The 24,157-nt window shown below is 48.9% G+C and overlaps 1 long non-coding RNA gene across 8 annotated transcripts in view; it reads right to left on the bottom strand.

Annotated features, from left to right (window-relative positions):
- LOC149126003 (uncharacterized) overlaps positions 1-24,157 on the bottom strand; it is a 611,412-nt gene that overhangs the window by 371,673 nt on the left and 215,582 nt on the right. For 2 of the 8 annotated variants that reach the window (XR_016235111.1, XR_016235123.1), the window contains exon 3: positions 9,436-9,577. The exons of 4 other annotated variants lie outside the window; for them this stretch is intronic. This is a non-coding gene — a long non-coding RNA (uncharacterized LOC149126003). Of the gene's footprint in view, positions 1-7,379; positions 8,539-9,435; positions 9,578-21,137; positions 21,348-24,157 lie in introns of those variants that run through there. 2 more of the 8 variants (XR_016235125.1, XR_016235113.1) reach the window with 2 other exon arrangements.

Here is a 24,157-nt window from a genome sequence, read left to right as displayed (position 1 = left end):
TCTTTCCCAGGTGTTAACGCTGGCCTGTCTCCAGCCACGACCACAGGAAGAATGCTGTCTGTGTAACTGGGAGATCCACCTTGGCTGGACGCTGCTGTCTGTTCTTCCTTGTGACCTGAAAGTCACTTTGGCATCCGGGCTTTGGTTCCCTCTCACCGGGTGGTGAGGGTGATCGGCCTGATGTTCTGAGGATCCCGGTACCTGCAGTGCTGCTGTGGTCATCGGATGTTCATCCGAAGTCACCTTGCACCATCACAATCAGCACCGTCCTCCATGGCGCACGTGAAGAACAAGCCTGGCTACCTGTGCACGGTGCACAGAGAAACCGGCAGACCTGAGGGGACCATGTGCGGGGCCGGCGGTGCGGTCACGGCACAGAAGGGAGTCTGATCCCAGGTGAACATGCCTGCAACAAAGTCTCACTCTGAGAACAAACAGGTCTAGGTTTTTTCTTCTAAGAAATCTGGGGCCCAGCATTGTGGCACAGTGGGTAAAGCTGCCACTGACGATGCCAGCATCCTACACGGGCACCGATTCGAGTCCCAGCTGCTCCACTTCTGATCCAGCTCCCTGCTAACGCACCTGGGAAAGCAACAGAGGATGGCCCAAATGTTTGGTCCCCTGCCACCCACATAGGAGACCCAGACAAAGCTCCTGGCTCCTGGCTTTGACCTGGTCCGGTTCCAGCCAGCCATTGCAGCCATTTGAGGAGTGAGCCGCAGATGGAAGATCTGTGTGTGTGTGTGTGTGTGTGTGTCCTTCTCTGTCTGTAACTCTGCCTTTCAAATAAATAAATCTTAAAAAAAAAAAAGAAATCTGAATTATTTAGTTTTAGGACATGGAACAAAAATTAATGGAATTCTCATGTCAATGAGAATAAGAACAGGATAATTGTCATTTTGTTTGGCAGAAGCATGCCTGCATAGTCACCTTCACACCGTCTCAGTTTTTCTGTTGGTGTCCCACAACGGAGGTGGCCTACATGTATTTCCACCACTACTGCCAGGCAACTATAGCTCAGCTACCACAGTGACCTAAGAACCTCCACTGGCATCTTACTGATAGGCCAAACCCCTATGTACTCACAACCTATGTATACACACACACTACGCCAACATTCAGTGAAACCACAAACTTCAGCTGGCTGAATTCACCATCAAAAACATCTCCAAAGGCAGAGAATGCCATTTTTATCGAGCTGTTAGGCTAATCCACCTGGTAAATGTCCCAAAGGACCCACTTTACAGATTTTATATCAAAAAATACATCTGCTTTGGCTTGTCGTGACAAGGCACCAGTCAGTGTGACTACATACTCAGACAGAACACAGCAAAATAAAGCAACTAATAAAAAAAAACTTTAAAGTTTCCAAATCATTCTTAGATGTTGCAGGTAGGAGTGTCAAGTTGGAAGCTGTATTTGGAAAAGTTATTGACAGCATATGTTAGTGGCTCTTTAAAAACAGGAACGCCCTTTGACCTAGCAAGGACACATCTCAGAGGGCAGCTGAAGGAAGCAACCAAACAAGAAAAACAGCAAGGGAAGGAGAGAAGAGGAAACACAGCTCGTTCAAGGTACAAAGAGGGGTCCGGGTTGGGTTGGGTTGGGTTTCCTTTGCATCATTTGTAACATAAAATACTAAAACAACCTAACTATTCCCAGGAGGACTATAACTATGTAGACTATGGGACGGGAACTCAAAAGACTTAGCAGGTAGTCAGTAAAAATATTTTTATAAAAAGAAAACATGAGGAAACATTTCACTGCCGTGTTAAAGTTTAAAAGCTAGATATAAAATTAAGCAGAAGGAATGGGCACATGTATTTGGCCTACTGATAGACACCAGCTGGGGCACCAGACCCCATATCAAGGTGCTTGGGTTACGCCGCTCCACTTCCGGTTCCACTTTCCTGCTAATTGACACCCTGGGGCTCCAGTAGCAGGGTCCCTGCCCCCATGTGGGACACCTCTTTGAGTTCTTGGTTCCTGGGTGTTGGCCTGGCCCAGCCCCAGTTGTTGTGGGCATTTAAGGAGTGAATCAGCAGAGAGTTCTGTCAGTCTGTCTGCCTTGTCTGGTTGTCTTTTTGTTTGGTAGGATCGTTAGTTGTGGGGAGCAACTCGGACTAGACTAAGTTACTCGAATTAAGACTTATTCTATGCATCTGCTCTCCCACAATATGGCGCTAGGAGAGGAGAAAACAGCTTCTATGCAGCTGCCTCTTGCCAACTTGAGTGATGACCTCCAGGAGCTGATCCTGCTCCTGATTGGAGGAGAGCAGCGTACTCGGCGTGTGGGCAGCCGAGTTAGGATTGGCGGAGGAGGACTATAAAGGAGGAGAGAGACGGCATGCACCAGGAACATCTAAGGGGAACATCTAAGGGGAACACCTGTGCAGCCCCTGAGAGAGCCGGCCGGCGGTGTGCCACTCCCCTGCGGAAGTGGGGAAAGTGGCAGGGGGAACCGCCCTTCCACGGAGGTGGAAGGGACAGTAGCCAACCCGGGAAGAACCAGCAGCAAACCCGGGGAGGGCCGAGCAGACGAAAGAACAGCGCAGGGTCCTGTGTCGTTCCTCCACGAAGAGGGGGAGCGACAGTTAGTAACATGTGATTCATGGAAACTAACTTTTTTAACACAAAATTTATGTTTATTTATTTGGAAGGAAGAGTTACAGAAGCAGAGAGCAAGAGAATCTCCCACCTGCTGGTTCACTCCCCACATGGTTGCAACAGCAGTGCTGGGCCAGGCTGGAGTGGCAGAGTGCAGCCAGGCCTCCCACGTGGGTGCAGGGGCCCAAGCACGTGGGCCATTTCCCACTGCCTTCCCAGGCGCCTTAGCAGGGAGCTGGATTGGAAGTGCAGCAGCTGGGCCAGCACTGCAAGCAGAGGCTTAACCCATATGTATTTATATATTTTATTTGTATACAATGTATGCAGAAAAATAAATAGAAAATATATGCTAAACTCATTATCCTTAAGTTTGGATTAGAATTTTTCCCCGAATTCTCCCAATTTTCTGAACAATTTATAATATTAATGGTTTTTTAAAAAACTGTACACAAATTAACATTTAGTTTTCTTTCAATGTTAGCAGTTCTCCAAATTCTAAATGTAAGCTACTCATGTGTATCACCTTTTAAGAACCGAAGAGAAAAACAGCAGAGTTCATCCTTCCTAATTTTAACTCTAAAATTCAAATGATCTTTCAAACAATTAAGTTTACGTCTCCAGTAAAGAATAAATAGAAATACAGAAAAGCAGAAGAAAAACAGGAAAACATCAGTGATTCCCGCCAGAGAGAGCCAACTTCACTGACTTATTAAAACATCTTTCCAGTATTCTTTCATGTGCATTTTTCCTCTACTTATGTATATATGTATAATATATTAGATATAATTCCATCTTATGTTCTTCTCTAAGATATCATTCTTAAAGATAAAATCATTCTTAGAGATAAAATCAGCAACACATTGGATCCAACATCACATTTCCTGAAAGTAAGACAGAAGACACACCAAGAGAAGAACTTGGCAGCGGCCGGCGCTGTGGCACAGGTGAATCCTCTGCCTCCGGTGCTGGCGCCCATCAGCTCTCAGCTCTGGCCTAGGAAAGCAGTACAAGACGGCCCAAATGCTGGGGCCTTGCACCTGTGTGGGAGACTGGAAGAAGCTCCTGGCTTCGGATCGGCACAGCTCCAACCATTGTGGCCATCTGGGGGGTGAACCAGCGGAGGGAAGACCTCTCTCTCTCTCTTTCCCTTTCTCTCTGCCTCTCCTCTCTGTGTAACTCTGACTTTAAATAAATAGATAAAATCTATGAAAACACCAACAAAAAAGAACTTGCAGGTGGCTGAATCTGCTGCGGGATGCTCTCTCAAACACCACACTAGTGATTAGGGGGAGGACGTTATCAGAGAACATGTGTTGACACACAATGGAGCATTCCACGTGTTAGCGGAATATCAACTAACTCATGGAAAACAAATGATTACACACCAAGAAGGCTGGACTGTGTGTCAGCTCTGAAATACTGGTGGACAGCCCTGGCCTGGTGTTTTTCTTACACCTGCTTTAACAGAAGTTTGTGAGCGTGGACATAAAAGCATGTTGTAAGACATTAACAAAAGCAGGAAGCAGAAGAGGAGAGAGAACAGAGGCCACAGAAATGGTGGAGCAGACCGTGGTTAGGATTTGAGGATGGGAAATTAGTGAGAGGGACTCAGGCTCTGCTGAGACAGTGATCACCCAGGAAATGATAAAATGCACGTTCCTGGGCCTTGTCACTGGCAATTAATGTTCAGTTGTTCAAGGGTAACTTAATAACCAGCTTTCATGAGCACCTGGTGTAGTACCCAATGCCAACATTCAGTGCAAAACTAGTTTTTGGTGAAAACTACTCAGATGCATAAGGATGTCCTATCAGACAAAACGCAGCTTCTAAGCATCGTATGCATGTTTAAGACTAATTGACCAGACTAACTACAAGACCTAAAATGGAAGTTAATGAAGAAGAAAAACACGTTAACGAAACTGTAAGCCAAGAAGCCACCAAACATGGCACACACCGACCTGAAGGATGAGTGGAAGAAGAGGCGAGAAGAAGAGGAGGAGGACAAAGGGTGGATTACTTTACCAGTTCTCCTAAGAACACCAGGAATAATTATCACAGCTTCACATTTGCACCTGCAAGTGTGCATAGCAGAGAAGGTGGGGAATAAGCTCAGGGGATTTCAAGGTGTGATGTGTTAATAATGACCTCTCAGGTATGTTCTGTGTGGCCAGAGGTATACAGTTAGCAGCCAGCCTCAGGGTTTCCCACTCAGCACAAGCAATAACTAGGACGTGGGTATTGCCTGTCACCTGTCCATCCATGCACCCATCCATCCATCCAAATCTCAAAGAGAGAGAATATGATAGATGGCAACAAAGACAAAAAAGGAAATGGAGAAAGTGAGAAGGAGAGAGATGGAGAGAGACAGAGACACAGGAGAGACAGAGTGAGAGACAGTGCATGCGCACTCTAATAAACAATACTGAAGAAAATATAATCCAATTGATTCAAAGATGGCAGGAAAAGCATCAGTGTAGGTAAAACTAAAAGTTTCATTTAAAGGTTTATCTCTTAAAATGTTAACCATAGTTACTTAGGTTGGCATTAATTATCATGACAGTAAGGGGTAAGTATAATAAAGAAACTTGCATATGGACAATTTTATTAAATAATTTATAATAATATATTTATTCCACTGCTTCTATAATTTAAAAAATCAAGTGACACTATCACATAGCACACAGGTCAAGCATGTAAATCACCCCGGATCTCTCATCTGTACACATGCACCCATTAACATCTCTGTGCCCTCGTTTCTCTCAATTACATCATTTGGATAACTTTCATCCATTACATTTCACGAGTTACTTAAACATTTTCATAAATCTTGAAAAGCCTTCTCATATCACATAATGGATATGTATATTCAATATTTAAAATCTCTATTCATTTTGAGATTTTATAAATTATTAACTTTCTAACAAGGTAGAGGAAATCACTCGGGCAACATGTACTAAGAACTTAATTCTAACTATAAGTTTTAAAATGCAGAGACACATGACAAATATGACTATACTATCTTATAATTTAGTTCACTGATGGAACAATGATTTAGGTGAAGTGTGACTTAGATCAAGATTTTTATAAAAAGTAGTTTTTTTTTTTTTTTTTTACAGGCAGAGTGGACAGTGAGAGAGAGAGACAGAGAGAAAGGTCTTCCTTTTGCCATTGGTTCACCCTCCAATGGCCGCCGCGGCCGGCGCACTGCGGCCGGCACACCGTGCTGATCTGATGGCAGGAAGCAGGTACTTATCCTGGTCTCCCATGGGGTGCAGGGCCCAAGCACTTGGGCCATCCTCCACTGCACTCCCTGGCCACAGCAGAGAGCTGGCCTGGAAGAGGGGCAACCGGGACAGAATCCGGCGCCCCGACTGGGACTAGAACACGGTGTGCCAGCGCCGCAAGGCGGAGGATTAGCCTAGTGAGCCGCAGCACCAGCCAAAAAGTAGTTTTTTTAAAAAAAAAATTGATTCACATACACCCATTTGCAGAGATCCCAAAAAGCAGAATGACTTGAGTCAGAAAGTTGAACAAATAGAATAATATCAACATGATCACCACTGCCCACCCAAAGAGGAGTTTGACAACACAGCAAACAACTCAGAACAACTGTTCCGTTTTTGTTTTATCTGGCTGGGTTTGGGAGTGATCAGTGGTAACGGTGCCAGAGAGAAATGAAGCTGCCCAAGGACAGCTAAACACAGATCTTAAGACCAACGTCAGAAAGGTCAAAGGCAAATACAAAGAACAAGCATTTTTCTCTTGCACTGAAGTCAGGGATAACTAGCCGAGGCTCTCCGTCCAGTGCTCAGAGCCAGACTCAGGAGTAAGAAGGGCTGTTCCCTCGTTTGGGGAGGGTGGTCAGATCACAGAAAGAGGTTTACTGTTCCCAGACGGGCTATCAACAGCAAGAAGCACTGTGCTACGAAGGATAGAAGAGAGATGGTTAAGAGGAAATTGGGTCTCAAGCTGAAAAAGTGAGAGTAGATAAACATCCAACCCTGGACCCACACGTGATACTCCTTAGGACGTGGAGAAAACATGGAGGAAATGTGGTTGGTGGCGGGCTCCTGGTTATCCAGAGACGTCAGGTGAGAGTTTCCACCAGCAACTCTGTATTTCGGAGGACAGAAACCGATCTACTACAGAATCCTTAGAGTTACAAAATTACTCTTGCCCATTTAGAAGAGCGCGGTGAGCACTGGGGGTGGTTTAGAAAGAGCGCGGTGAGCACTGGGGGGTGGTTTTTGGTAAGGAGGCTATGTTGGCATATCCAGGCAGTGCTGGGGATACAGCATGGTGTATTCCAAAGCAGGGGTCTGACCGTGTCTCCCACAAGCTCCTGCCGCCGGGTGGAGCACACAGCTGAGGTGAGAGCGGAGTCAGCCACGGCTTCACCTCTGTCAAGAAGGCACTGTGCAGCAGGACTCGAGCTCCGTGCTGTGCATTTCTGTTAGGAACTGCAAATCAGCAGACCTATGAAATGCCACCAAAAAAGCCCTGGGAAGCAAGTTTATTAAACTTACGACTGACAAAAGTCTAGGTGGCATACCTACGTGATTCAGTTATTGAAGACTACTTGCTGAATATTATCGTTATGCGTGTTAAGCCTGTGACATACAGTGGGTTGAAACTACGGTTTTGCAAAACTTAAAGGGAAGAAAGTAACGAAGGAGGGAAACTGAGGCAGGGAGGAAGAGAAGGATGTATGGTTATTCTTAGAAATACATGAAATTTGTTCTCTTTATAATAAAAAAAGTAGGCTACCACAGTTAGATTTTTAAATATTTCTATTTATTGGAAATACATGGACAAACAGAGACAGGCACACAGAGAAATCTGCTATCCACTGGTTCACACCCTAAAGACCTGCGTGAGCCAGTGCTAGGCCACCCCAGAATCAGGAGCCCTGAACTCAATCCATGCACCTCACATGCATAGCAGGGTTCCAAGTATCTGAGCCACCATCTGATGCTTCTCAGGGTGTGCGTTAGCATAAAGCTGGACTGGAGCCAGGACTCGAACCTAGGCATTCGGATACGGGATGGGGTGTGCAAGTGGAGTCTCACCTGCAGGACCAAGCGCCCCACACTACAACTATCTTCCAATAGGAAACCCAGACATATGAAAAATCTGGTACTGGGTTTATGAAATTACTTGAATCATTAATAAATGAAGGGGGGATTAGGGAATTTGGTTTATAAGCAGTTAGGGTAAAAAACAATCCGGAAATGAGATGATGGCCAGCTGACACTTAAGCAAATGCACGAAGTATTAGCAAGCCCGCGTCGGGGTCGGGGTCGGCGCCACTACCCCCACTTCGGGCCTCTGCCACCCACCACTCCACCCCCTGCTTCTTTGAAGCTGACGTTTTTAGATTCCACATGTAAGTGACACCATGGGCTATCAGTCTTTGCATGGGTGGCAAATTCTTGTGCTCCACCGAGACACGGGTTGTCACTTACAAACCCACAGAAGGTATTAGCCTCATCTATCCTCTGATCTCCCTTAGGAGAAAATCCCAGGGCACTCACGATGAAGATGAGAGAGACACCTTGTCCAAATGAGCTCGCAAAAGAGCTGAGAGATGAGTGTTCCGCCTCTGTGATGCGCAACGCAGAGAACCAGGAGCCCCCGGCAGCTCTTGGCCTCAAACTGCCACCAACGTGTGTGAGCTGAGCGGGGTGCTATCTTGGAGCCCCAAGCTTCCTCCTTTGTTGACAGGATCATAACGTCTGCCTCACCAACTAAATGGAACTGAGGGCCAGGTTGACACGTGGTGTACAGATGACTTGAAACTTTTAAATCATGAGAGAAGACAGAGGTTCGAATATCAACTTTTGCATCACACTTGTTCCAAGAGAGAAGAATCTCCAACATTCCACAATGTGCAGAGCACGCTTCCAGCAAAGAAACAGACACCAAAGTTACCTGCAAAAAAGGGGAAATAGCAGAAGGAAAGGAGTGCAGAGTGACAGTTACCCGAGGAGGAGTGGGAGAGAGAGGTTTACAGCTTGACCACACCATGGAGACAGAGACACTTCGTACAATAAAGCAGAACTCAGGCAACACTGCATCAGTCATGAGCAAGGGGCCGGTGCTATGGCTCAGCAGGTAAAGACACCTCCTGGGGCTCTGCATCCAATGTGGGCAACAGTTCATGTCCTGGCTGCTCCACTTCCAATCCAGCTCCCTGCTAGTGTGCCTGGGAAAGCAGTGGAAGATGGCCAAGTCCTTGAGCTCCTGCATCCACATGGGAGACCCAGATCCCAGATGAAGCTCCTGGTTCCTGATTTTGGCCTGGTCCAGCCCTGGCCTTTGCAGCAATTTGGGGAGTGAGCAAGTGGAAGGATCTCTCTCTCTCTCTCTCCTCTGTCTCTCTCTCTCTCTCCTCTCCTCTCCTCTCCTCTCCTCTTTCTCCTGTCTCTCCTGTCTCTCCTCTCTCTCCTCTGTCTCCTCTGTCTCCTCTCTCTCTTCTCTCTCTTCTCTCTCCTACATGGGAGACCCAGATGGAGTTCCAGGCTCCTGGCTGCAGCCTGGCCGAGGTCTAGCTGTTGCTCACAATTGAGGAATGAACCAGTGGACGGAAGATCAATCTCTCTCTCTCTCCCCCTTTCTCTCTCTTCCTCATCCTGTCCTTGCTCACCCCGATCTGGCCCTCTCTCTGTGTCACTCTGCTTTTCAATAAATAAACACATCTTTTTGAAAAAGAGAAAATGGTTTGTATTTCATGAGCACTTGGCATGCAATCCTGCCACTGTTTGCTCTTTACCTGCAGAGACAAAATCATTATGAATTTGTAAAGGTTTCCTCCTCTCTACACCTTACCAGAAGTGTGTGACCACTCAACTCCTCTTCCTCGGAGAATTTGGTGCTGTGCTATTGCCGAGAGAGACCAGCACCCTCCGACCCACCAGCAGCAGCAGCGTGGTTGCAAGGAGAACAGGCTAGCTGCACAGGTCCACACGCCCTAAGCACAGAAAATGACAAGGATAAACTGGTGGCTGTCCGGAGACACCCAGACGCATAAACCAAGGCAAGATCAAGACCTTGGACTTCGAGGGTACTGAAGACCTAGGAGGGGGGAAGCAAAACTGGAATTTGAAATGCAACAAGTTTCCAAAAGCTGGTTATTAATAGCAGGTGCTTCAGCAAAGGCTGAGCACTTCATGTGGGCAGCTCCGGTTTGCCTGCTGCTAAGGTCCCCACACGCTCTGTGTTCCTAAACACGTATCCTAAAGCCCAGGTGAGAAATCAAGTGAGAAAAGACTCCTCCACCCCCAGATTTAAAACCCTCCCTCCTGCTCACCATTGCCGGAAACTATCATTTAAGTGTCTCTGTTTGGCTTACACTTTGTTGACATTCAAAATGATACAAAGGACAAGAACAGAGTGTCTGGAAAGCCCCCCTTACAGCATTTTGAATCAACTCAGTTTCCTGTGAAGGAAATGAAGACGAGACACAGGTGGGTTTTGGGGAGTGGGGCTTGCTGGGGAAGGCTGCAAGGGTTCATGGGAGACAAACTGGGAGCCAGGTCTCCAGGAAACAGGGTCTGAGCAGATTTCAGGGAGGCCTCCCCAGGGGCTCAGGAGGGTTGTGGGCGTGACAGTGAGGCAGGAAGGGAAGGATGTGGAACGGAGGTGCAGGTGACAAACCCCAGGCTCTCCAAGGTCACGGTGGCTGGGCAGGCAAGGTCACAGGTGCTTCATACCACACGGACACGCGGAACTGCGAAACTTCTATCCAAGTCACATCATTCCGTACCGACAGTGGACACTGCGCAGGGCTTGTTCCGATTCAAGAGCAATGAGAGTGAGAATTAAGAAGCATGGATGACAAACAAGTGTCTACCAAGGTCAGACGGAATTCTACAATCTACCTCACTCACTTAAGACGTGGTGATTTGAGGACCAGACAACAGGGCATCCTGCAGTTCTTTCTCTCTTCTTGACTTTGAGTCAGCTGATTAAAGTGATTACTTTTACGGCAAAAGCGAGGGGAAGGAGGCAGCAGACGTCAGAGTGGGGTGGGGGAGGTGGTGGGGAGAAGCAGAAGTGCGTGCTAGAGATCAAGGCCACTGTGGAGGGGACAGGAGGGGTGACAGATACCAGGTCAGAGGTCATTTGACAGAAGGACCACATGCCACAGCCAAAGAGCCCAGTGACTCTAGCTCCTTGCCCACGGCATCCAGGCCACCCCAGGAGAAGGTCCTTCCCCAACGCCTACCTGCAGCTCTCGGTTTATGGGGCTTTTCTCTATACATCAGAATGTGGGTTCATGGCAGCGAAGGGCAGAGAAAGAACAGGAAGACAAGGCGGCAGAGTAGTCAACTTTGAACACCTCCCTGGGTCGAGGCGGGGGCCCCCGTGGGGCTTTTACATTCCCAGAGGCGGAAGCTCCTGGCATGGTTAACCCTGTGAGGGAGGCCCAGGTATGGGAGACTGGATTCTACCTATGCAAACTTGTTAAGTGACTTTGCACCTTCTTCAGACGCATTTCTTAAGACTAATTACTTCCTTCTACATCTAAATAGGCGAGATCATTATCACATATCATAGAAAGGAACATGTGTGCAAAAATATCTTTTCACTCCCAGATACTACAGCTGGGAGAACCAGGTTGAGGAGGCTGATGCTGTAGCACAGGGTAAGCTGCCACGCATGACACCAGTACCCCACATCTAAGTGCCAGGCCGAGCCCCGGCCACTCCCCTTCCACTCCAGCACCCCGTAAGGCTACCCACGCGGGAGCAGGGATGGAGTTCCAGGCTTCCGGTTTCAGCCTGGCCCAGCCCCAACCACTGTGGCCATGTGAGGAGTCAATCAGTGGAGGGAAGGTCTCTATTTCTCTGTCTTCTCAAATAAACAGAGAGAGAGGGAGCAAGAGAGATAGAGGGAGGGAGGGAGGGAGAGAGAGAGGGAGAGAGGGAGGGAGAGAGAGAAAAGGAGAGGGAGAGAGAGAGGGAGGGAGAGGGAGAGAGAGAGATTAGGTGGGAGAGATGAAGAGTAGACTGCTTTACATGATCCTCATCACATTTTACAGTTTTTATTTTAAAGACTGGACGCAGTATATGACACGGTGATGTCTCTACAACTTTACACATTAGACACACAGGATCTCACACTCCTAGGCTCATTGTTCAAGTTCAATGTAACGCACAAAACTTCAGATAAAAGTCAAGGTCTCTTCTTTGCTTGACTAACAAGAAACACTCCCCTTAGTGCATTCAAACAGGGACATGAACCTTCAAAGCCCGCATCTGCACCTCTGCCAACGACAACTCCCAAGTGGTTAAAGAGCTGCAGGATCACCGTGCGTTTCCACAAACTGCGTGTGTGCCAGGGATTCCTGGGCACGCCCTACTCCTTCCACACCATGTATTCATGATCTCCCTTTTCACTCATTTTTTTTTCTCTCCGTCAAGCTGTTTCCCAATCGCCTTTTAGCATCAGGAGAGCTCTATTAGCTGTCAAATTTTACAGGTTTATTTTTAATCCTTGCATTTGTACTCTACTGCATTTATAGAACAGAAATCTGTCCTATACAACAAACCCCTTCTTTTAAGCTCCACGCTGGCATTTCAGACTGGCCAGTTGGACAGAAACTTCATTCAGGCACTGACAGTTCGCCCTGGCCAGCCGAGTGCAGCTGGGGGATTAGAATTCTTCAGTCCTCGAGTATTTTTTTATTACAGAAGGATCTTTGGTCTTGCCAGACTGCCTACTCACTCCATATATCCTCACAATGCCACCAGCAATCTAAGCATTGTGCAATTGCTGGATCTTTCTTGGTAAGTGGGGGTGGGGAAGGGGAAGGTAGTGGAAAGAACAAAGAAGAGTAAGAAGGAAACACTTGGGAAGGGATTGCACAGTGATTTATGTACGCCATGGTTTCTGGAACTGATGCGAGTTTTAGCCCAGGTTAACTGCCTTAGGACAAGTCAGCTGTGTTGCACCTGTCTGGAAATCATAGATTCAACAATCCTATACATTGGAACTCATCAGTGAGAAGACATAGGAGAGTAAGATAATGTTCTCACTGTCAATATTCTTATGAGAATTCAGTAGATTTTCACTGATAATCTGATAACTCCAAGTAGAGCTTCCTCCGAGTGTTGCAAAAGCATAGAAAAGGACTACAGGGTACGTGGGTCAGGACGGCAGGCATCAACTCCCAAACTAAAGACCGAACTTGAACTAGAGAGTGCACAGGTTTTCTCAGAGTATTGCAGAAAACAAGAAGAGCTGGTACAAAACACAACCAGTGGCCAGTGCCATGGCCCACTAGGCTAATCCTCCGCCTACAGTGCCGGCACCCCAGGTTCTAGTCCCGGTTGGGGCGCTGTCGCTCCCCCTCTTCATGGAGGAATGACACTAAACCCTGCCTAGGCTTCATATCCGAGTCACGGCACCATTATGTCGCTCCCCGTCTTCGTGGAGGAACGACACAGGACCCTGCGCTGTTCTTTCGTCTGCTCGGCCCTCCCCGGGTTTGCTGCTGGTTCTTCCCGGGTTGGCTACTATCCCTTCCACCTCCGTGGAAGGGCGGTTCCCCCTGGCCACTTTCCCCACTTCCGCAGGGGAGCGGCACACCGCCGGCCGGCTCTCTCGGGGGCTGCACAGGTGTTCCCTCAGATGTTCCCCTTAGATGTTCCTGGTGCATGCCGTCTCTCTCCTCCTTTATAGTCCTTCCACCAATCCCAACTCGGCTACCCACACGCCGAGTACGCTGCTCTCCTCCAATCAGGAGCAGGTCCCACAGTTTATTGGTTGAACTGGAGGCAGCTGTGTAGAAGTTGTTTCCCTTCTCAGCGCCATATTGTGGGAGAGCAGATGCATAGAATAAGTCTTAATTCCAGTAAGTTAGTCTAGTCCGAGTTGCTCCCCACAGGGTGCCAGGTACTAGTCCTGGTTGCTCCTCTTCCAGTCCAGCTCTCTGCTGTGGCCCAGGAGTGCAGTGGAGGATGGCCCAAGTCCTTGGGCCCTGCACCCACATGGGAGACCAAGAGGAAGCACTTGGCTCCTGGCTTTGGATCAGCGCAGTGTGCCAGCTGCAGCACACTGGCCATGGCGGCCACTTGAGGGGTGAACCAACTCTGCCTGTCCAAAAAAAAACAAAAAAAAACAAAAAACACACACACACAACCAGTTAGGCAAGAGCATCACGTTTCTCGAGAGCTGCGTCCATGGGTCAGCATTTCTGGGGTTTGCACCTACTTAAACTCCAGGCAGCAATGGCCCAGAAGCAGTGGATGGAGGACATCAGCTAACGGACGAAAGCCTTTGTGTGTGGGGATAGCATGGCATAGGTGACACATCCAGGCTGGGGAGACGACTCCAGGGCAAAAGGCCTGGCAGTGAGACTAAAGGCAAAGACTCCAGCATGGCGGACGCTGTAGCCAGCAGGTGAAGGACGAGGGGATCTGAACAGCGGAGGACTCGGTGAGTCGGCGCTGGTGTTTAGAAGATAACCAGAATCTGCCAGCGCCACAGCTCACTAGGCTAATCCTCCGCTTTGTGGCGCAGGCACACTGGGTTCTAGTCCTGGTCGGGGCGCCGGATTCTGTCCCGGTTGCCCCTCTTCCAGGCCAGCTCTCTGCTGTGGCCCGGGAGTGCAGTGGAGGATGGCCCAAGTGCTTGGGCCCTGCACCCCATGGGAGACCAGGAGAAGCACCTGGCTCCTGCCTTCGGTCAGCGCGGTACGCCGGCCGCGGCGGCCATTGGAGGGTGAACCAACGGCAAAGGAAGACCTTTCTCTCTGTCTCTCTCACTGTCCACTCTGCCTGCCAAAAATAAATAAATAAATAAAAAGAAGATAACCAGAATCACCTGAATTCAGTCCTGACTCTAGAGAAATGGGCAGTGTCTTGGTGCGGGCAAGTGGATGCGTGGGAGCCACCGAGCAAGGAGAATCCGGAAGGACAAGCAGCTTGAAGATGACTGCCCCATGGAGGAGAGACACCCAGGGAGCAGCTGGGCTTCTTCATTTACGTCCCATGGAAAGAAAGAAGCCAAGTTCATTTAGGCGCCAGTTGTGCAAGGTCATTACAATGGCGGGTGAGCCCGAGCCTGCACCTGCAGAGCTGAGTGGGGCTGAGGCTGGAAGTGGCCACAGCCTACAGACACAGGATAAGGCACAGCTAATGGAGCCAAGGTGGGGGATGGGGCAGGAGAGAGAAGCACGGGGAGACCCAGGAATGTCAAGGACAGAAAGGTCCACTGTCAGTGAAGCAGCTACTTCCTGTAAGGTACAAACTAGAAAAGTTTGGTTTTTTTTTTTTTTTTTTTTTTGGACAGGCAGAGTGGACAGGCACCTGGGCCATCCTCCATTGCACTCCCTGGCCACAGCAGAGGGCTGGCCTGGAAGAGGGGCAACCAGGACAGAATCCAGCGCCCCGACTGGGACTAGAACCCGGTGTGCCGGCGCCGCTAGGTGGAGGATTAGCCTAGTGAGCCGCGGCGCCGGCCTAGAAAAGTTTTCTTTGCAAATTAGCGATGTAGGGTCTGTGGGGCAGGACTGGGGTGTTTTAATGATGGTGCACTGGATAAAGAACAGTGAGAAGTAAACACAAGAGACTTGTTTTGAAGACACAGATATCCAAATGCAGGCAGAGAATCTCCACTCAAACACTTCTACTTACACCCCCATGGTCCCCTTACTGGGACAGGCACGGGGCAGGTTTGCAGAGTGCAAGGCTGGGGAAGGCTGCACAGACAAGTACTGTGGACAGATGGGAGCCAGGAAGAAGGAAGAGCCAGCAGGGACAAGGCCACTGATTCAAGAGGGATCCGCCTTCCCCAGAAGGAAACCAGAGACGCAAAGACTGATGGGTGCTCAGGTGGTGGCATTTTCAGACTCACCCATGTGGATTCAGTGTGCAACTGTGGCTATGCACGTTCACATGAAGCGAGGCCACCCATCCTCGTGTCAACACTTGCCTGCTCTCGGTGCCGAGGCCAGACGGGAGAAACAGCATGCACCAGCCCAGGAGGAATGGACAAGAGGCCAACACCACAAACTTAGCTGAGCCTTAAGGTCAAGTCCCTGTGTAACAAACACGCCCTGCCTGCTCAGACTCCTCAGCTGTGGTGGGTACTTTACATGCTGAACAACTACCCTCATGTGCTATTCCTAACAGTCAGTTTAATTTAGTCCTGCTTTTAGTCCCAGGTCACTGCCTCTCCACATCAGCATCCCCTGGTGGCTATCAGGTATGAGGGTTTCCCCCCTCTCAGGGTAGCCACAGGCACCTGTCACCCTCGCCTCCAGTCTCCAATGGGCTTCTCTTCTACCCACCTCCCACACCCCGGGGACGAGAGCAATGATGGAAGTCAAGTCGGTCCAGTGGTCCTGGTGACTTGCAGTGACTTATTAAGACACACAGTGGGGAAGACTCCGACACTACGCACTGGAATAAAGAGTGATGCAGTAGATAGAAACTCAAACCCAGGGAGCTCAGGTAAAGAGACAACATGAGATCCATCTATTAGGAAAGAATTCCTCATGCCTTCTACTCAGCGCATCAACGAAGTACTCACGTACAGAAAATCAGTTTAGCACCAAAGTCCCACATTACCTTGGATACTCTCAGTGAACTGAAAAGCGGGAAATAAGAAGTAATTGTGTTTGGAAACCCCCATGTTATCCAGTTAGCACCGGTTGAAATAGTATTTAATGAGATGCTTTTATTCCATAGAAGTGTAAGAGGACTTAGTGGTTGTTTTAATTCCACAAAACAGAACAGTTCATTTCACTGAATTTTTAGATTTTTTTTTTTTTTTTTTTTTACTTCTGAGAGATTTTTCTCTCTACTTTCACTGGTTTTCCCTCTGAGGGCTCTGTTGTAGTCACAGTCGCCAGTTTGTCACTTTCTCGCTCTCCCTGCACCCACAGTCCCTTCAGCCATAAAACAGCATAATAATGTGGACAGGGTCTGACTGGGGACACAGCACAGGACAGGCACCCGCACACCAGCAGGAGACGGCGACAGAGAGGGTGGCTCGCCTGAGCGCCCCAGAGAAGGCACCGAGCGGGGAGGAAAGAAGCGGGCTGGGCATGAGTGAGGAAGCCCTCTCACTCCCCAGGACCCCTGAAGGTGGATTCAGAGAGGAGGAGCGTTACCCACCAGCAGCCAATGGCTGTCTGTGCACGCACCCCTGCTGCTGGGACACTGCCCCTAGCGAGGGAACTTGGCTGCAGAAATTCCAGCTGAGAGGCCTCCTTCTACCCCCTCTCCTCCCACACCCAGGGTAAGTTAAAACAAACAAACAAACAAACAAACAAAAAACCAAATCAGCATTTCCTGTATTCGGCCTAGGACAGGCAGATGCTGCTGGTGTTTCTCAAAGACCCTGTGACTCTTGCTCCCGGGCTTATTTTCAAAGGAGAGACATTTTTATGCTTTTGCTTGAGCCTGCCCTGATGAGAAAAAAACTGGGGAAAAAAAACATTTCTCAGCATTTCTTGATACTTATCAACATCAGGCCTCACTCAAGGTGCGGAGTTCGCCACTCTCGGTGGCTTGAGTACTTTTCCAGGAACCACCTTGTCTCCACGCCCCCAGCTGATCGGCACAGTATGTCTTTACATAACACAGTTTTATGAATCTCTGAGTTAAGGCAAGAGCCAGCTGTGTCTTCTCTGTCACACCTCCCTGGCTCGTCCACACCCCACCACTGTTCTCCCAACTGCAACTCTGGGCAGCACTCCGGAGAGGAGGTTTGCATCATGTATTAGGCGGCTTTCGGAAGTTGCATTTCATCCAAATGCCTAACCCTTTTGTTTGTCGCTGGAAGAGGCAGGCGGCTCTGACAAACCAAATGAACGCAATCAATCTGATGGTAAACTCGAGTTGAAACCTGCCCAGGGATGGAATTCTGTAATTTCAACTCTGTACTTCCAATAAAAGTCTTGCCTATTAATTTAAAGTAACAGCAAATTCCACAAATTATAATTCACCATCCCAACTACGCTCTCCTTTCTGATATAATTTTATTTATATATGAGCAGGATCATTGTCCTGAGGCTCTTTCCATGGGTAATAACCCTCCTGGAATTAGACACTAAATGAGGCCTATGTTATTGGTTTCCAGACACAATTGCATTTAGCTCAGAGTCATGTGTACACTTTTGCACTGCATGGACATTAAATAATAATGAGAGCAAATTGATTGGTTCCTATTAAATTTATGTGAAGCAATATTGTGGTTTATGAAGGGATTTCGAAGATAGCTACACATTTCGCTACATTTATTTTCCTGATAATTGTCCTGCACAGATTGATGTTTGCTATATGTTCACTTACTTCTTGCCTTTTATGCTCTTAATAAACCAGATTTTTAAAACTTCGCTCGGGCCCGAGAGATAACACCATGGGAAAAGAATCAAAAGAAATTACGGAGAGGCAGAAATTATTGAGTTAAGACATTAGATTAAAAGAATTAAATTTGTACCACCTGATGGCATACGTAAGCTAGTGCCTGCATAGAAAGTGACATAAAGGACTGGTGCAAATTGGTGTAAGAAAAGCCGGAAACATCACTTTAACCTAAAATATTGCGATTGGTGGTGGTGAGACTCTTCTTTTTGTATTCTGCAGGTAACTACTCACACTCTGTCATTCATCATCTCTCCCTTGTCTTCCAGCACCACGCCTCCATAACTTTGCTTCCTTGTAAACAGATACTGAGCCCGTTTTATAGAAATAAAACAAGATAGCAAGTACTTACACAAATAGCAACAAAGTTGGTTTGGAGGATAAGATATTGCAAAATTAGTGTTAACATTGTTAGCTAATGAAGTAATTCACTTCAATAAATTGGTCTTTGAGGAATTCATTGAGAAATGAAGGAGGGAAACCAGCTATCCTGCCTATGAATGAAAGCGTGGGCTGTTGGCAGCGTCTGAGGCAGGTGCGCTGGGGTATCTCCTGTGCTGGTAAAAGGCATTGAAGGTGTTTGGGTTCATGACGAATCCTGGTCGTTTCTCTGCTGGTCCCTTGGTTCTCTGCAGGCAGCTCTTCCACTCCTGCTGGGCTTCAGAATCCAAAATCGTTGCTGCACCTTGGACTACTGAAATGATGCATTTCTAGTTCACTGACAGTAAAGATGAGTGGCTCACCTTTCTCACATCTACTGGGATCCTCTTGGTCCCCTCTGACCACCTAACACCACACCTGTGATCCGTGAGTATCGTTGCACAATACCTTTGAACCACAGCTCCTACGGACCATGAACCACATCTCATGTGCTGACCACAGCTAGATACGCCCTCTAATGCCAAGAGCCACATTGGGTGTATGTGCATCTCCCGGCTGTCAGTAAAAAAAAGTGTGGGTCTTCATACGGATGCCCAGCTTCAGTCAGCACCTTGAGAGGTCCTCATAGCGACTGGCAAACATGACGCCCGGGACCCCACCGCACCTGCACACACGTGCTAGCTCCTGAAGCAGCATCTGTGTGACTGAGGTGTGAGACGCCCAGAGGCAGAGGATGTCATTAACGGTGCTTAACCCACGCAGCTCAGATGTAACTAACGACAGTCTACATGGGCAGTGAAGTGACGGAACACCTCCCTGCACTGCTCTCTCCTGGTGGTCGCTGCGGGGAGGGGGAGGAAGGGAGACCAAAAACTTGGGTTTGAATCCTTGAGCTTCTAGAAAGGTCAGTAGGAAAAGGAAAGCTTCCCAAATCCCAGAAAGTCACCCAGTGACCTTCCACACTCGTGGAACATAAAACCAAACCGCAACAGCACAGCCCGCTCGGCGCTCTTCCTCTCTGAGCGAGGTCTGTCAGATCACTCTGTGGAGGAGCTGTCTGGGTCCCCGCTGGCAGCTGGGGGCGCTGCACAGGGTAATCCTGCTGGTGCAGGCACCGTGGGAGGTTTCCCCAACTGTGAGGAGCAACTCGGACTAGACTAAGTTACTGGAATTAAGACTTATTCTATGCATCTGCTCGCCCACAATATGGCGCTGGGAGAGGAGGAAACAGCTTCTACACAGCTGCCTCCAGTTCAACCAATAAACAGCAGGACCTGCTCCTGATTGCAGGAGAGCAGCGTGCTCGGCATGTGGGTAGCAGAGTTGGGATTGGTGGGAGAGGACTATAAAGGAGGAGAGAGACAACATGCACCAGGAACATCTATCTGAAGGAACACCTGTGCAGCCCCCGAGAGAGCCGGCTGGCGGTGTGCCGCTCCCCCGCAGAAGTGGGGAAAGTGGCTAGGGGGAACCGCCCTTCCACGGAGGTGGAAGGGACGGTAGCCAACCCAGGAAGAACCAGCAGCAAACCCGGGGAGGGCCGAGCAGACGAAAGAACAACGCAGGGTCCTGTGTCGTTCCTCCACGAAGAGGGGGAGCGACACCCAACCAGCTGCCACAGACAGACCCACCTCATCTCTGGCCCCGGCACTGTCTCTGTTCACCACCGGCATTTTGAAGGGCCATGGCTTTCTTAATGAAAGAAGGTTGACTAGCACTATGCATGTTTTCCTTACAGAGTTTTCAGACCACAAAACCCAAGAAAGCCACACAGCAGGCACCTGAACACCGTCTGCCCCGTGAGTCTTGGCACGAGCACCCGCTTGGCCAAGAACGATGTCCATGATTAAAGCTCTTCTCCTTAATGTACGTCACAGAGCAGAAGCAAACAGCTGACTTAAAATAACTCAGTGAACTTTATGTTCAAAGAGCATAGATGCGCAGCACGTGGTTACACAAAACCTTCTCACTCACCCCGTGCTGTGCTACGGCAGCATCTTCAGTAGCAATGTCAATGTCAGCATCTGCAACACTGTTCACAAAGAGAGTATTACAGCCTCTCTACAAAACAGGCAGAGGCACTTCAGGGACAGGGGCCACTCTTCCCTGACATGTGTCACTGCTCCAGTCATTAAACCCATTCCATGGATCCAAGACCCAACTCTGCCGACCACTGGCAGACAAGACAGAAAGCACAGGAAGTGCCTCCTTGCACAACCCGTCTCTGTGCCCCACCCCTTGCCCCTTCACACCCACACTCAGAGTCACCCCCACAGCACGGTGCTGGGTCGAGGTGAGCTATTCCCGAACAACACCCCAACACGGGAGCAGCAGCTGCGACAGCCGATTTCTCGAGTGACAGCATTCCACAATGAGCGCGTTCTAATCCAACCAGAATCAGCATAGGCAGCTCCACGTATGTATTTATAAGCTACAATGAATGAGTGATCTATTCCAAAGTGCTTGTTCTTTTACTATTTGTCTGTCTCCCTGAGGAGATAGAGTGGCTTAGGCCTAAGAGCTGGCCAGATGGAGCACACAATGGCGTGCTGATACCATTTGTGCAGTGAATGGAGGAGCTGATGTGAGAGCTCTCCCCTATTCTCAAAGGATGCAGGCTTCCATCTGTTGGGAATGGCCAGAGTCAATGCGGCCAGCCCAGTGCAGACATTGAACCCATTCAGTGCCTTAGGGCTGGGGCCAGGCTCTCCCCGCTTTCCAGTCCGATGCCCCACGCCCGCAAGGCAGTCCCAGCCACAACAGGAAGCGTACCTGGGACAAAAGTGTCCAAGTGAGAAGAATGTTTCTACTGTCTCCAAACAGGGAAGAAAAAGAGACACACGGCGCTAAGTGGTTTGCTGAGCTGGTCGATCAAGGTTAGAGGCAGGAAGAGGTCTCGGGCTTTCCAGTTCTCACCTAGGACAACGCCAAAGAGCCACACAAAAGAAAGGCTTCGTGGCGTGTGACAGCAGCCAAGTCAAATAAGACACAATAAGAATCAGCAGATTATGCGTTTACCATCACCAACACCCTTCCCACAATTGTTTTCAGCAACATCATTTGGAATTAATCAACTCGCTGAAAGCCACCCATCGTTCTCTGTGGAGGCGATTGTCTATTGTGTGCTGAAAACAAGTCCTTGCACAGTCCGTCCAGGCTGGAATTAAGGAGGAGCAGGTCCCCCTCGCCAAAGGCTGCATTGCGAAAACTGTCGCCGAGGAGAGCCAGCCGTGGACGCGAATGGTTCCAAGAGCTGCGGGTGGGAGCCCCTCTCAGGGGAGGCTTGTGCGCCAGGGCACCGGCACAGGCACAGGCGGTTTATTCTGTCAATTCAGCAGCTACAGCTGCTCCACCCAGGGACTGAAGGCAGGCACAGGGCACTTGGTCCCTGCTGTCCCCAGACGAGGGCAGTGTGCTGTGAAGACAGAGGGGGTAGGGAGGCTGCTCTCTGGTTCTATGACCTCGGCTCCTTTTGGACAGGGAGTCAGGTGCAGCATGATTCTCCCAACTTGGAGAATCAAGACCACCAAGATCCGTTCCCTTCTCATGAGTCGCGTCACCACGGCTGCAGGGAGGGGACCTACACAGAACAAGCGACAGAATAAACAATTTCCCACGTGGGCCCTTGGCTGGGGAGACCTCTTCCTTCTGTGGTTCACTCTGACTACAAACAGGAAAATACCGGGATGAACACAGGCCGTCCTCCACTGAACCGCACTCCCGTTACATGGAACTACACATCCCAAACACAAAGTGTAGAGGCCATCGTTAGAAGGGCAAATCCCAGAGCAGAGGTGTCATCCAGAGAAGATCCTCCGTACCCCTCGGGAGCCAAGTCAGGCAAGGTCGAGAGCCCATCCCCACCCGGGGTGCCCTAGCTGAGCGGACAGTGCAGACAACTTCCCTTCCGTGGTCTGTTCTTCCTCCTCCTGAACAAGTGCTCCCCAGTCTGAGTTGTCACAGTCGCCCAGAACGAAACGAGCAAAGTGTTGTACCGACTGCTCTACACGGCTGTGGAGCCGCTGGGTATTGACGAGCGCTACGAGGCAGATCCCACCGCAAGCAAATCAGTCTCCACCGCACACCTCTGCACTAGGGACGGCTCCTTGGCTTGCTCTGGGGCTTGTGTGCTTTTAGCCCCCCGCCCATCACCACCACGGTCCTCTCCCTGCCCTGCCTGGGTGTACCCACACTTCAGTCTCAGTTACGACAGTGGGTGCAGTCTCCTGCCTTCCAGGTACATGAAGCACTGAATTCAGCTCTCTCCAGCATCCTCCCAGGCCTGTGTTGCCCGTCTAAGTACTCAACACACAAATGGTTTTTCTTTCAGCGATGTGCTCAATCTTCAAAAACAATCTTTGTTGCAAGTGGAATTTGCAGATACATTTTAGTGCAATGTTTGTCCAACATTAAACACTTACTTTCTGGTATCTGAAAGATAAATGCAGATAAAGTTAGCTGGAAAGATGAAGTCTGAAGCCTGTGGCGAGGTTCACTAAGTCACAGAACCTCAACCCCACTCTCACTGTCTATGAAACCATGCATCCATGTAGATCAAGGCGGAGCCTGCAGTAATCTTTAACGCTATTGGTGCCATGTGCTGCCACTCCTTGCAAAAGCCAATGGCTTAAAGGAAACAGAGTGCCCCACATTTTTGCTCTGTTAACATCCTCCATTTAAGTGGACTCAGTCTTCCAAAAATGCAGTAAAAAAACACAGCCAGGTTTAGCTTGATTTTTCACAGCATATGCCACAGTGGCTGATGCACTCCTACACTAAGTAGCTTCATAGTAGGTAGACAACAGCTCCCGCAAGCTGCAGCCAGTTGCTGTTGGTATACACATGTGTTCACACAGTGAATCCAAAATGAAATTGACAAAAGCTGTTCACAAATGCCTGGACTCAAAAAAAAAAATCAAATTTAGATGCGACTTGGCTCTGTTTGGTTTAATCGTCCAGAAAACGTGTATCCAGATGTACTCACTCCACCCTGTCTCAGGAAGGAACTAGCAATTGTTTCTGGATACTGATATGCTCTCATAATTAAGGCTTTGGGAATGTGGGTGAAAAGTTGTGTGGTGCATTCAAGCTAGTACAAAATCTAAACCCAAGGCAGCCCTGTTAGTAGTACTTAGTGTTTAACACCAGGAAACCCAGGTGCTTAGAAATTTATTCTAGAAAAAGAAAACAGACTTGTTAAATTCAGAAAGGAACATCACACATTCAGTTATCAAATTCCTAAAAAGGGAACAGAAAATTTTGGACACTAAGAAAACAGAAAATGCGCTTTCATCAGTTAGCAGATCCATCAATCAACTTAAAGCAACTTGAGCACCTACTGTGTGCTGAACGCTGAGATTTAATCCTCAAGAATAAAGAGAAAGCTGACGAACTACAAGGCACCATTTCTAGGCTGGGAGAGGAGACTACAGGATAATCAACAGTTAAGACGAAAGTCAACAGATACAAAAGAAAGGACGGAAATGTGGAGCTGACCAGAGAACTGCACACCAGAACACAGACGTGGACAGCACGGTGAGCAGTGTGGGTTGTCAGAGAAACCTCCCTATACGGGCACTGCACGCTGCCTCAAGACTGGGCACTGTGGCCTGGCTGGTAAAGCCACCGCCTGCAGTGTCAGCATCCCATATGGAAGCTGGTTTGAATCCCGGCTGCTCCACCTCCCATCTAGCTCCCTGCTAATGCACCTGGGTAAAGCAGCAGAAGGGGCCCCTGCCATCCCCATGGGACACCTGGATGAAGCTCCTGGTTCTGGCCTGGCCCAGCCCTGG

This window comes from Oryctolagus cuniculus, chromosome 6 (assembly GCF_051225735.1).
Source record: "Oryctolagus cuniculus isolate XC-2025 breed Fujian yellow rabbit chromosome 6, ASM5122573v1, whole genome shotgun sequence".
In the NCBI taxonomy this organism is placed as follows: domain Eukaryota; kingdom Metazoa; phylum Chordata; class Mammalia; order Lagomorpha; family Leporidae; genus Oryctolagus; species Oryctolagus cuniculus.
This window is presented reverse-complemented; position numbering and strand designations above follow the sequence as displayed.